At 46.3% G+C, this 11,724-nt stretch overlaps 1 non-coding gene across 1 annotated transcript; it reads right to left on the reverse strand.

Moving 5' to 3' along the window:
* Positions 1-10,634: 10,634 nt before the first annotated feature.
* Positions 10,635-10,706, reverse strand: TRNAE-CUC (transfer RNA glutamic acid (anticodon CUC)). The gene has a single exon. It is a non-coding gene; the product is annotated as a tRNA-Glu (tRNA).
* Between the last annotated feature and the right edge of the window lie 1,018 nt (positions 10,707-11,724).

The following is an 11,724-nucleotide window of genomic DNA, read 5'->3' on the forward strand; positions in this document are numbered from 1 at the left end:
TGATATTTTTAAAGAATAAACTGAAAATAGTGCTTAGAGGTCACTAGCTGTCAAAAGGTTACTTCAGGTCACGGGGGACTGCTGCTAATCTGGAGTTCAGGCCGACCGCGATGGAGGGAAGGCCACCCGAAGAACCCAAGCAGGGTCCACTGAAGAAAGTACCTCAGATGGAGCAAAGCATCAACGTCGAGGACACGATGCATTGACCTGTTCCATGCAGACGGGTCTGCATCTTTAGCTCCATTGGAATCAGCCAATGCGCCGTCATCCAGCAGAGCGTCGTCATTGGGTCGTGCAAGCTGTTAATCAACTGTCGTTGAACGGCCTCTGCGTCGAAGGGCGATGCATCTGTTCCGACAGGCATAGTGGTGACGATGCATCCGTTTTTGCAGAAAACAGCTACAGAGCCCACTTCTGTGGCACCTCAGGTAAGGGTAGGATTCACAGATGACAGTGTCCAGCACCACCAGCAGAGTTGCAAAAAGTCTTTTGTGTTCCGGGGACTTCAGTAAACAGGAGGCAAGCTAGCAAGTCCTTGGAGTCACTTCGGGGTCAAGTGAAAGGGGTCAAGTCCTTGTCCTCAGCAGGGCAGAGACCAGCAGGCAGCCGAGCAGAGGAGCAGTTCCTCAGAACAGTCAGTCCAGGCAGTGTTCAATCCTAATGCTGTTTACCCTCAAATTTGCCCATGTAAAATGACCCCAGACGCCATTGAGGAATCACCCCTGTTATTGAGATTATCATAGAGAAAAGGAATCTTGAAATAAGTAATTGGAGGTCTGTGCAATTCACCTATATTGCCCTTACAAAAATCTAATAAGAAATGGAGGATTGTACTAGACCCACGAAAGATTAATCAGATTGTCATTCCATGCTATCCTGGGGTACCAAACCCTGCTGTGATATTGTTTCATATTCCCTCAGGCACAGCGTAGTTTACGGTCATTGATCTTTGCCAGGCATTTTTCTCTGTTTGTGGCTTGAAGAGAGCCAGTTTCTCCTCGCGTTTCAGTCCCAAGAGAAAAACGTTGTGTGGTGCTGCGCCCCGCAAGGCTATACAGAGAGTCCTTCAAATTCTTAAAAATAATTTAGTGACTTTGCAGTTATCTTGTAGCTCGACTCTAATCCAATACATGGTCTACTGATTGTGTCAATGACAAAGGAAGCTTGCAAACAAGACACCACGGCTTTACCTAATCAGTTAGCTCTGAATGGACATTAGGTTTTGCCTGAGACGTTTCAGCACTGTCAGGAGGTAGTCACGTACCTAGGTCACCAAATATCAAAAGGAGCGCAACAAGTGTCTCATGAACGAATAGAGACAGTCCTTAAAATGAAATGAAGGTTTTCATCCGCTTTGGTAAACAGAAAATCTGGATTTTGTTAAAGACACAGAGGCTAATATTATGTAGTAATTCCTTTACTGCTACCACCCAGCAGCCATTATGAAGTCACCAGAACTCATAACATTCTAAACATTCCAAAGACTATCAAACTCCTTGGCACACGTCCACCTCCCTCTTTTATTGAAGCTGCAAGGTTACTTCATGAAGCAGAACTTGTTCCAAACGGAATCCTCCTTACACGTCAAAATCCTATGTATGTCCACGTCCGCTTAATCTTGACCTGCCAGAAAAAAGCAAACAAATTAGAGAGGGATAGACAACAGGGAGGGATAATACTCGCCTCTTGGTCTTTAATAAAATCCAGATTTTCTGTTCACCAAAGCTGATGAAAATCTACATTTTATGTCAGGACCCAGAGGCTGACAGTACGCAAGGTCAAAGCTTTGCAATCAATGACTTTGCTGCATTATCTATTAGTATGAAATAAAAGTGTTGAAAAGTAGAAACAGATGACCAGTCAGCACAAGATAGGATATCCTGCAAGCTTGCCTCCAACAAACAAGCCTTTGGAGCTGCAGCTCCTCTCACTGAATGGGCACCAAACACATTCACGTCTACGCCAGCTCTGTACATTAATTCTGTCACCCATCTAGCTAGACTAGGTGCAGACACCCCTTTATGTGGTTGTTTAAGTGAAGTGAGAAGCTGAGTCACTCCAGACTGTCTCAAACATTCAGTTCTATTTTCATACTCTTTCACACAATTAACCACACACAAGTCCTTTCTTTCTTCAAAATATGAATAACAAATTCAAATTGAATACGTCTTAGTTATCTGCCTTAAATGAAAACATATTACTTCTGGAGTATAAGATCTTTGAGATATTTCCAAGGCTTGTACATCAGACATTCTTCTAAAAAGACCAAACACAGCAACATTGCTAGCTTGAAAGACAAATCTCTTCCACTTAATTTCTCCTTACATTTCCAACTTTCATTGAACCTCAGAACTTTGGCAACATCACAAAGGTAAGTTTATCTCAGCCCTGGTGGCTTAGCAATTCTAATACTGCGCAAAAGTCTCCTCACCATAATATCCTGACCTACAGATAACCCTTTGACCAAAAAATGTCCGGCAGCAATTGCCGACTTAGACATGTTTACTGTTCTGTAAGCCAAGCCTTTCTCAAATAACTGAGATAGAACATTTATCTCAGCTACATCCACTGAAACGGGATCCAGATCTCTGTCCATTCACCAGCAAACCCATTTGTCCCATGCCAATCTATACCTCTTTCTAGTTCCTGGTGCCCACAATTCTTTGATAAGTCTAGAAGCCTCTGATGAAAGGCCTGGCTTCCTCCAAACTCTCCTGAAAGATCCCACGCCACCGGTATTAACTGGTCGGAAATTACTAGATAGTGAATGGCTCCCTCTGGCCCTTGTAAGATTTCTGGAAACTGAGGGAGCAACAGAGGATAATCTACACTCATCTACAACATGATCGGGTCCCAAGCGTGGGACCTCCACAATGGAGTTACTACCACAACTTTCTCTTTCCATCTGCGTATCATGCCCATTACCCTGCTTATCAATGCAAAAGGTGGAAAAGCTTATGGGCGAAGCTCTCTCCAATCCTGAAGGAAGGCATCTACCTCTTCTGCCTCCGGATCTGGCCTCCAACTGAAAATCTTTTCAGCTGAGCTTTTACTCTGTTTGCAAAAACATCTACCAGAAATGGACCTCTCAACCTCTCTAGCTCTCTTAAAACATTCCGATCCACCATTTAATCGCTTGAATCTAGGAAATTCCTTGACAATCTGCCTCTGCTTTCCGTAGAGCTGGAATATGTTCTGCCTGAACTTTCAGACCTCACTGAAGACAATACTCCCAAAATATCTTTGCCAAATCTGCTAAGCCCCTTCAACGTGTACCTCCTAGTTTGTTGACATATCTCACTGCTGAGATATTGTCAATTCTCAGCAGTACAGAACACTTGACAATTTTGTCTGCAAAACATCTCACATAGAAGGATCTTGCTAAAAGTTCTAAACAGTTTATATGCAAATTATTTTCCTGTTCTGTCCAATGACCCCCCAGTGCATTTTGATCCTCATCTCGCACCCCAACATCCCAAAATTACATCTGATTCCACAATCAAGTCCGTATTCTCTCCAATAACTGTGCATCCATTCCATGCCTCAATATTTCTCAACCACCATGTCAATTCCTCTTTTGCTTTTAAAGTCAGACATGCATATTTTGAATAGTGTAAACCATCTTTTAAATGTTTCGCCTTCAACCTCTGTAAAGCCCAATAATGCAAAGGGCCAGGAAAGATAGCTTGGATTATAGAATCTAAAAGACCCACAACAGGGGGGGGTGTGGCTGGGCGCCATGACGGTAGCAGCCTCCCTGTGAGGCTGCCGTCCTTCTCTCCCCATCCCGGGAGATCCTGACCTGCATGGGCCCTACAAACCAGCTGGCAGTGGGGCTGAAGATATGGAGTGTCCAGTGAAAGCACTGCGGGAGCGCTTTTAGCCCTAGGGACCATTTTTTGAGGCTGATATTTCAAACGGCGCGGAGCCGCGAGTGATCCAAGATGGCAGCAGCCATCTCTGGATCCGCGCTGAAACCTCGCTGAGGCGGCGGAGATCGCCCAGATGACCCGGCTACGAAGCGGTGAGTTCAGCGACCGCCGGAGCTGCAGGATCGGCCAGGGGGAGCGGCGTGGGGGCAGATGGACGCCCGAGGACTTGCCGAGCCCAAATTCCAAGAGCGCAACCAAACTTGAAAACCCCCTATTTTGATTTGATCTGAACCCGAATGGAACGAAGGCCAGGGGGACACAAACTGAGTTGAACGGAGTGTAAAAGCCAAATTCCAAGAGGCGCTCAACCGTGGGAACCCCAGCTATAGCATCGACCACCTGGTAAATTCCTTAAAAACTTCCGATAAGAGGCGCACAAAAGACCTCACCCCTTCGGAGATACGAGGGGAAAGCCACTAGAACTATTAAAACCTGCCCCCCCCCCCCCCCCCCCAGGACCATATCTTCCTGCAGGAAGGAAAGGAAAAGAGCGGCTCTGTTGATGACTGTGGGAGAGATAGAGTGGGGCAGACCTGAAGCCCCATTGGAGCAGAACGACCCCTAGAACGAAATACTGAACACCTGAGAGGTGAGTTAGGACGAAAGTTGGTGGAGACCACTGCTAGGCGCTTGGGAAGAAAGAAGGGGCTATAAGGAGAGAAACAATCCCGCAAACAGAACAAGCCTGACCCCTTATGTGAAAGGACCCCAACTGATTTGGAACAGAACCTAACACAGTGTCTATCTTGAAAAATGAACAGGATGGGTAGGACGGGCAAGAAAAAAGAACTAGAAACAAAAAGTGGACCCTTTCCGAGAGAGATGGCAGATCTGGGAGATCCATTAGATCCTACACCAGAGGGGAGGGGAGGAGACCCCACTCTTCAAGATGTCCTACTAGCTATCTCGGCATCCTGGGTCACACTGGAAGGGAAAATCGACGCGCTGGCCTCTGATTTTACGGTACTTAGGGATGATCATCGTCGCCTGGCTGAGAGAGTGAATGCCACAGACAAACAACTTGAGGAACTACGGCCCGAGATCAAAGACAACATCAAAACAACGCGGCAAATGGAAAAAAGGATCCAAATACTAGAACTACGTGCAGAAGACGCAGAAAAGCGCTCTCGCCGGAACAATATTCGGGTGATTGGATTACCTGAGCGGGCAGAAAAACCTAACTTGGTGGAGTTCCTTGAGCACTGGCTGAGAGAGGAGGTGGCTGAGAATGGTTTATCCCCCTTTTTTGCAATTGAGAGAGCACATCGAGTCCCGGCTTGCCCCACCCCTCTGGGGGCCCCACCACGACCAATAATAGCTCAATTGGTTCACTACAGGGATCGAGACTTCATACTGAACCAGAGGAGGAAGAGAGGAGACAACACGATAGATAACCAAGTGGTCCGCATCTTCCCAGACTTCTCCAAAGAGGTACAGAAACAAAGAGCTTCCTTTAGAGATGCCAAACAGAGACTCCATAAAATGGGGATTCAATATGCACTGATGTTCCCAGCCAGACCGAGAGTGGTGACCAAAGCGGGCATACAATTTTTCAACACAGCTGAAGAAACCTGGCAATGGATTGACACACAATCCCAGGAAGAGCAGTTACAGAGCTCTGAGACCTCTCAGTCAGAACGGTGGAAGAAAGTCAACCGCAGTAGAACCAGCAGAATGAGTAGCCCATCTCCATCCGAAATATTGAAAGAGAGACAAAAGGCGATGGAGGCAGCTGCCTCCTTTGGGAGCCCAGACCCGGACTCCTATAAACCGACACAAGAGGAACCCGAATAGTCAGGATCTGAGCTACAATCAGATCTATCGCGCTCGCCGGATAAAGTTGGTCCCAGTGTGACACCTGGCACCTCAGACTGCATCATTTGAGGAGACGTTGTCTGAACTTGATTATTGAAAATAGCAAGGCCCAAAATTGAAAGGATGTTACAAGCAATGAGACGTCGAAGAGCTAATCTGAGATCATCTCTGGGCCCTACTGTGTAACAATAACTGAACTTGCAGAAACACAGGAACAATGTTGATCCAGTATATTACCTGTCCCGGGACGGGGAGATGGTGTCGCAGTGCACCTTAGATTTGAGATAAGAGCACTCCCCCCCTATTTGACACATTGGATTATAGCTTTTCTTTGGTTTGGGCGAGAGACGTTCCTACTTTTGTCCTGGGGATGGGGAGTTGGGATGTTAGTTATAGGGGTTTAGGGGTGGGGACAACTGAGCTTCTGATAAGAATTTCTACAAACAAGGCGCTAACTTGGATATCTACTAAACTGGGAGGAACGAGTGGCAGTGCTAGTGAAGGGGTACTTGGCCAGGTGGGGAGAGGGAAACACCAATATGACGACATTAAATTCATATAAATTCCTCACATGGAATGTAAGAGGCATGCACTCGATGACTAAAAGATATATAAAAAATCATATTTGTGCATTCACTCTAGAAAGTCACACAGACGGAGTTGGGGTGTGTAGTGCTTATCTTGATGGCCCATTACCAGGATGATAGGTCTTCCTGTGCTAGAGTTGTGGGAGGAGCTGACACTTGCACCTGAATAGGGCTGTGTCGGTCCTCACACAAAGCAGTCTCCAACCCTCTGGAGTGTGCCTGGGGACAGGGTAGGGAAAGACAGGGACTTGTGCACTACAAAAACTTCACTTTGAAGTTTGCCAACTTCAAAGACAGAAATGGGTATAAGTACTGGACCTCTGACACCACATAGCTAGAACACTTTTGAACTGAGGACATTCTGCCAGGAAGAAGAATATGATGCTGTAGGAGGGACTGTCACTCTGCTTGTTGCTTTGTTGTGTTGGCCTGCTGCTTGCTGCTTCTGTCCTGGGGGTGAAAGGACTGGACTTTGCTTTCTACATCCTGCATTCCAAAGATCTCCACGCACTTGAACTGAGCTTGCCTCCTGTTAGGGAGTCTCAGGGCCATCAAAGACTTCACTTACCAGGACATGTGCTCTCTTGTTGAATTTCGTGACTTGACAAGTGGTGCTAAAACCAGTTCCTGGGCCCTTGCAAGAGAGTTCTGGCGCAACCAAAAACAAACTAGTGCATCGATGCCCAGAATGACATCAGGATCGGCACTGCTCTGTGACTCCGTGCCACTGCTTGCACCAGAGCCATGTTCCTCGCTCAGTGCAATGACTGCGACCTTCACCGCAGGCCCAGCACCGCTGCAGCACCTTCAAAGTCTTGCCACAACATGAGTCTCAAGCGCCACGTCACTGACATTCATGGCACCCGACTCCGACTCTGCCGCAGCACCTGTGGCCTGTGGTGTGATCGCGACATACGAAGTCAACGCCTCACGTCTTAGCTGCTTGATCCATCGACCCCGCCATGTCATAAGGAACCTATGCCTTACAGCCAATGCCGCATCACCTCCCCTACAACCGTAAGGAACCGAAGCCTCACCTCCCCGGTGGCAGTAAGGAACCAATGTCGCACCAGCTCCAGCAAAGCCTCACTTCCCATACTCTGTAACGTCTTTGTTTCCTCATAGTTTTCCAAGGTACTGTTACCGGGGTCCGTGGGACTCTGTAACCGGCCCGCCCTCGCGAGTGGCGTCAGACTGGAGATGACCCTGTCAAGACGTTGTGATAGCCCCAGTTGGAGCTATTGTGTTTCTAAGTGCTATACTACATTTAGGGGGTCATTACAAAGCTGTAACCGATGTGCGGTCGCCAATGCAGCCGCACTCCCGTGGTGCCCATTTGGACATCCCCGCTGGGCCGGCGGGGATGTGGGCCGCAACATGGGAGCCAGCTCCAAATGGAGCCGGCGGTGTTGCGGCCGTGCGACGGGTGCAGTTGCACCCGTCGCGCTTTTCACTGTCTGCATAGCAGACAGTGAAAAGCTGCAGGGGGCCCTGTCAGGGGGCCCCTGCACTGCCCATGCCAGTGGCATGGGCAGTGCAGGGGCCCCCAGGGGCCCCACGACTCCCCGTACCGCCAGCCTTTTCCTGGCGGTTCAGACCGCCAGAAAAAGGCTGGGGTCGGGGACTCGTAATCCCCTGGGCAGCGCTGCTAGCAGCGCTGCCCTGGCGGATTACAACCGCCGGGGCCATTGTGGCGGAAAACCGCCGGCCCCGGCGGTGCGACCGCGGCGGTAATATGCCAGGAAGCACCGCCAGCCTGTTGGCGGTGCTTCCGTCGAAACAGCCCTGGCGGTCTTGGACCGCCAGGGTTGTAATGACCCCCTTAATCTTTAAAAATGTGTATCTTTACTTGTGAATGTTGGATTTTACTGATCTGGTCTTGTTTTACTCAGATAAATATTGGCTATTTTTCTAAGCTAGTGTGGAGTACTTTTGTGGTGTTTTCACTGTGTTACTATGTGTGTGTGTGTACAAATACTTTATACAATGCTCTGAGATAAGTCTGGCTGTTTGAGCCAACCTACCAGAGGGGTGAGCAGGGGTTATCTTAGCTGTGTGACTCCCTTACCCTGACTAGAGTGAGGGTCCCTACTTGGACAAGGTGAAAACCACCGCCAACTAGAGACCCCATTTCTAATAATGACATTCTTTACTCCTTTAACTAACAAGATCATTACTGATCATAATGTGAATGATGTAGCCTGCAAAATTAACCCAGACAAAAGAATATTCAAAGATGAATTGAATGAAAGGATAAGAGTAGATAAAGAAAGAGAAGAGAAAATTAACGCTGTCCATATTACTGGGAAAGGAGAGGAGATTTTAATGGAAACTCCTCCTGAATTGAGTCCTGAAGTGAATAAGAAAAGGAGCACTGTATACAGTATGTCAGCCAGAGGGAAATGAGACAGTCGAGAAATTAGGATGCAGTGAGTGTGGACACAGCTATTTAGTAAATGGAAAGTCCTTTTCCACTGTAGAAGCTAGCATTAAAGACCTATATTATGTATTTGGTCAATCAGCTTATTTTCAGTGACCACCTAATTGGGCAGGAAGTTTCTATGCTGCATTAGGTTTTCTTCAAACTTGCTAAATTAATTAATTAGATTCTCCTCTTGATAATTATATTAAAATAAGTAGAGGAAGCTTTAAGTAGATTCTTATTGATATTTTTGGAGCATTTATACCATCTGTAGGAGTAGCGCTGAATGATATAAAGATTAGAAAAATGTCGGCCTTTGGTTGACAGCTTGCTACTCACACTGTACGCGCTTTAACACTGATTAATAAAGGGATGCTTGGAATGCGGGCTATGATTACACAAAACCGTCTTACGTTGGATTTGCTCCTCCCAAAGAAATACGGAGTTTGCAAAGTCTTTACTGGTCGATAGGGGCGGCTCCTTCGCAATGGGGCAGAAGCGTCGCCCCACTGGCTCAGAGCAAGCAGCTCAAAAATAAAACAATATTTAATTATCGTTTTAATTTTCAGCTTCTGGCTGAGCCAGCATCGGCAGGGAGGGGAGGGGCTGGGCCATGGGAGGGGGGAGGAGGAGGGGAGTGAGTGCACTTAAAAGTGCGCATGTCAGTTTGGCCGGCTGCCCTAGCCCAGCAAACTGACATGCACACTTGGGTTTCTTCAGCCCGGCTGTGTTGCGCAGCCTTGTTGGAGAAACAACACAGGCTCCAGTACCAAGCCGCTCAGACCAATCCTGACGCTGCTCTCATGCAAGGTAAATCATGAGAGCAGCTTCAGGATTGTGTGGGAGTCTGTGCTGGTGTCCCAGGGAGTGCTGGGACACCAGCTCCATAGAGAGAGGAGCAGGGCAGTCAGAGACGGCAGATAGGTAAGTTTAACAAAATATATATTTTAGTATTTCCCCCTCCCCTTTTCCCCCCTTTTGAGATTTGAGGCAGCCGCCACTGATGCTCGAGAGTGCTGTGCTTACATTCCTCTCATACATTATAAGCTTAATGGCTATATTGTTAATATTACACACATAAAGCATGAATTAACTGAAGCAGAAGAGACAGGTGCATGGGAAGAATCCAGATCACTTTTCGGATCGGTCGGTCACAGGTTTGGGTAGATGGGCCAATGGCTGGGGGTGCAGATGGTGGAGTTTAGAAGCTGCTGTTAGCACCAATGTTTGTCACATTAGTCGGTATTGTCCGTGTGTTTATTTTCTTGAAATGTTGCAAAGGACTTTCATCATTGAAGGAAAACTTGTGGGACTAAGATGATGGCAGCAACGAGAGGAAGAAACCGAAAGAGACGGATGTCAAAGTCGAGGAGATGCGAACTGAACTTTATGATAACTTGAGGGATTTGCAAGAGACCAAACAGAAGAACCGAAGTGAATGAAAGATGCACTTTAATAAAGAATTGAAGTGATGATAAAATCATTGGGGGGGAGGGGGCGCTAATTTTCAATTAATAAAAATAACTCACGTGAGCTATTGCTAATATTTAAACCTGCTTACACTGTCCTTCATGTTGTTTAAACGTCATCCTGTGTCACGTGATATTAATATTGATTTCTCTTCTAAAATAAACTTTAATAGTTTCACACCAGTAAGCAGGAAAAGACTTCAGAAAAGGTCTCCTGGATGTACTAAGCCACTGATAAGCTTTGTGAACCAGCAGTCACTCACTCCTCTGGCAGTGGTTTGTGACTGTCCATAAAATGTTTAGTTACTGGTGACAACTCAAGTGAAGAAGAAGTACATGTAATGAAACAGTTCCAATTTCAAAAGTAATAAAGTGCGCGCTAATAGAATTGAAAAAATAAAATGAAACCTTCCCTGACCGGGAATCGAACCCGGGCCGCGGCGGTGAGAGCGCCGAATCCTAACCACTAGACCACCAGGGACTGTGTGAGAATGGTGCCTAAACCTCTCTAATAATGTGCTGTGGACATGTATGTTGTGTGTCCAGTTTTATATCAGGAACTAAATAAGGTAGAAAACACTGGTGGTAATTAAAGGGGGGGAAATAGCAGTAGACAAAGAAAACACACTACACTAAGGAAGAATGTGAGGAAAAAAAAGACTGCACCTTAAATGGACTGAAATCTGCTGAGAGTTCCCAGTCTCCAAGGTGTATGAGGCTCACATATCACATACTGGAGAATGAAACCATCAGTCACCAATTAAGTATAAAGATACCTAGTGAGTACAATTAAAAGGGGTCAGTGCTTCTTCTCAGGGCTCCCTAAGGGCAGCTCTTAGGTTTCCAGGTGCACGAGCAGCTCCCCCTGGCTAGAGCCCCTCACTGGATGCTGGGACCCGTGGCCCTAACGTGAGAGTGTTATAAACAGGACTACAAGTCCCAGAATGCAGTGTAAACACCTGGAGCTCATGAGGATGGTGGGACGGCCACGTCGGAGGTCAGTGTTTCTTTTGCTCTCACAATGTGTCTATAAATTCTGAATTATTGCACGTAAATAAAGAAAAATCGTTTACCTTCGGGTTAAACGATTCCCCATTCAGAGCCCGCCCAGCATTTCATTTATTTGTCATGAAATACTTTATAATTTCCATCTAAAATAGCCCTCCATTATATTTCATTTATTTCGCGTGACAATAACTAGTTAAAACGCATGGTATTTATTATTTGGTACTTTGATTTTTATCTCAATAATAAACTTTCATTACACCTTTCCATTTTCAAGAAAGTACACAGAGTCCCAGCAGATGAAGAGTTACTAATTGCCGGTGATAGATTTTAAAAGGTGCGGGTTGCATTAGTAATTATTTCATCTTCTGAGAGCTGTGGCCATAAATACAAAATATCAGCTCCCTATAGTGTCATTGTGACATCATAAATTGCATTTAAAATAGGTGTACAATCTTTTATATAGGGTTAGTTTAAAACATAAAAACTCCATT

This window comes from Pleurodeles waltl, unplaced genomic scaffold, assembly GCF_031143425.1.
Source record: "Pleurodeles waltl isolate 20211129_DDA unplaced genomic scaffold, aPleWal1.hap1.20221129 scaffold_67, whole genome shotgun sequence".
Classification (NCBI taxonomy): domain Eukaryota; kingdom Metazoa; phylum Chordata; class Amphibia; order Caudata; family Salamandridae; genus Pleurodeles; species Pleurodeles waltl.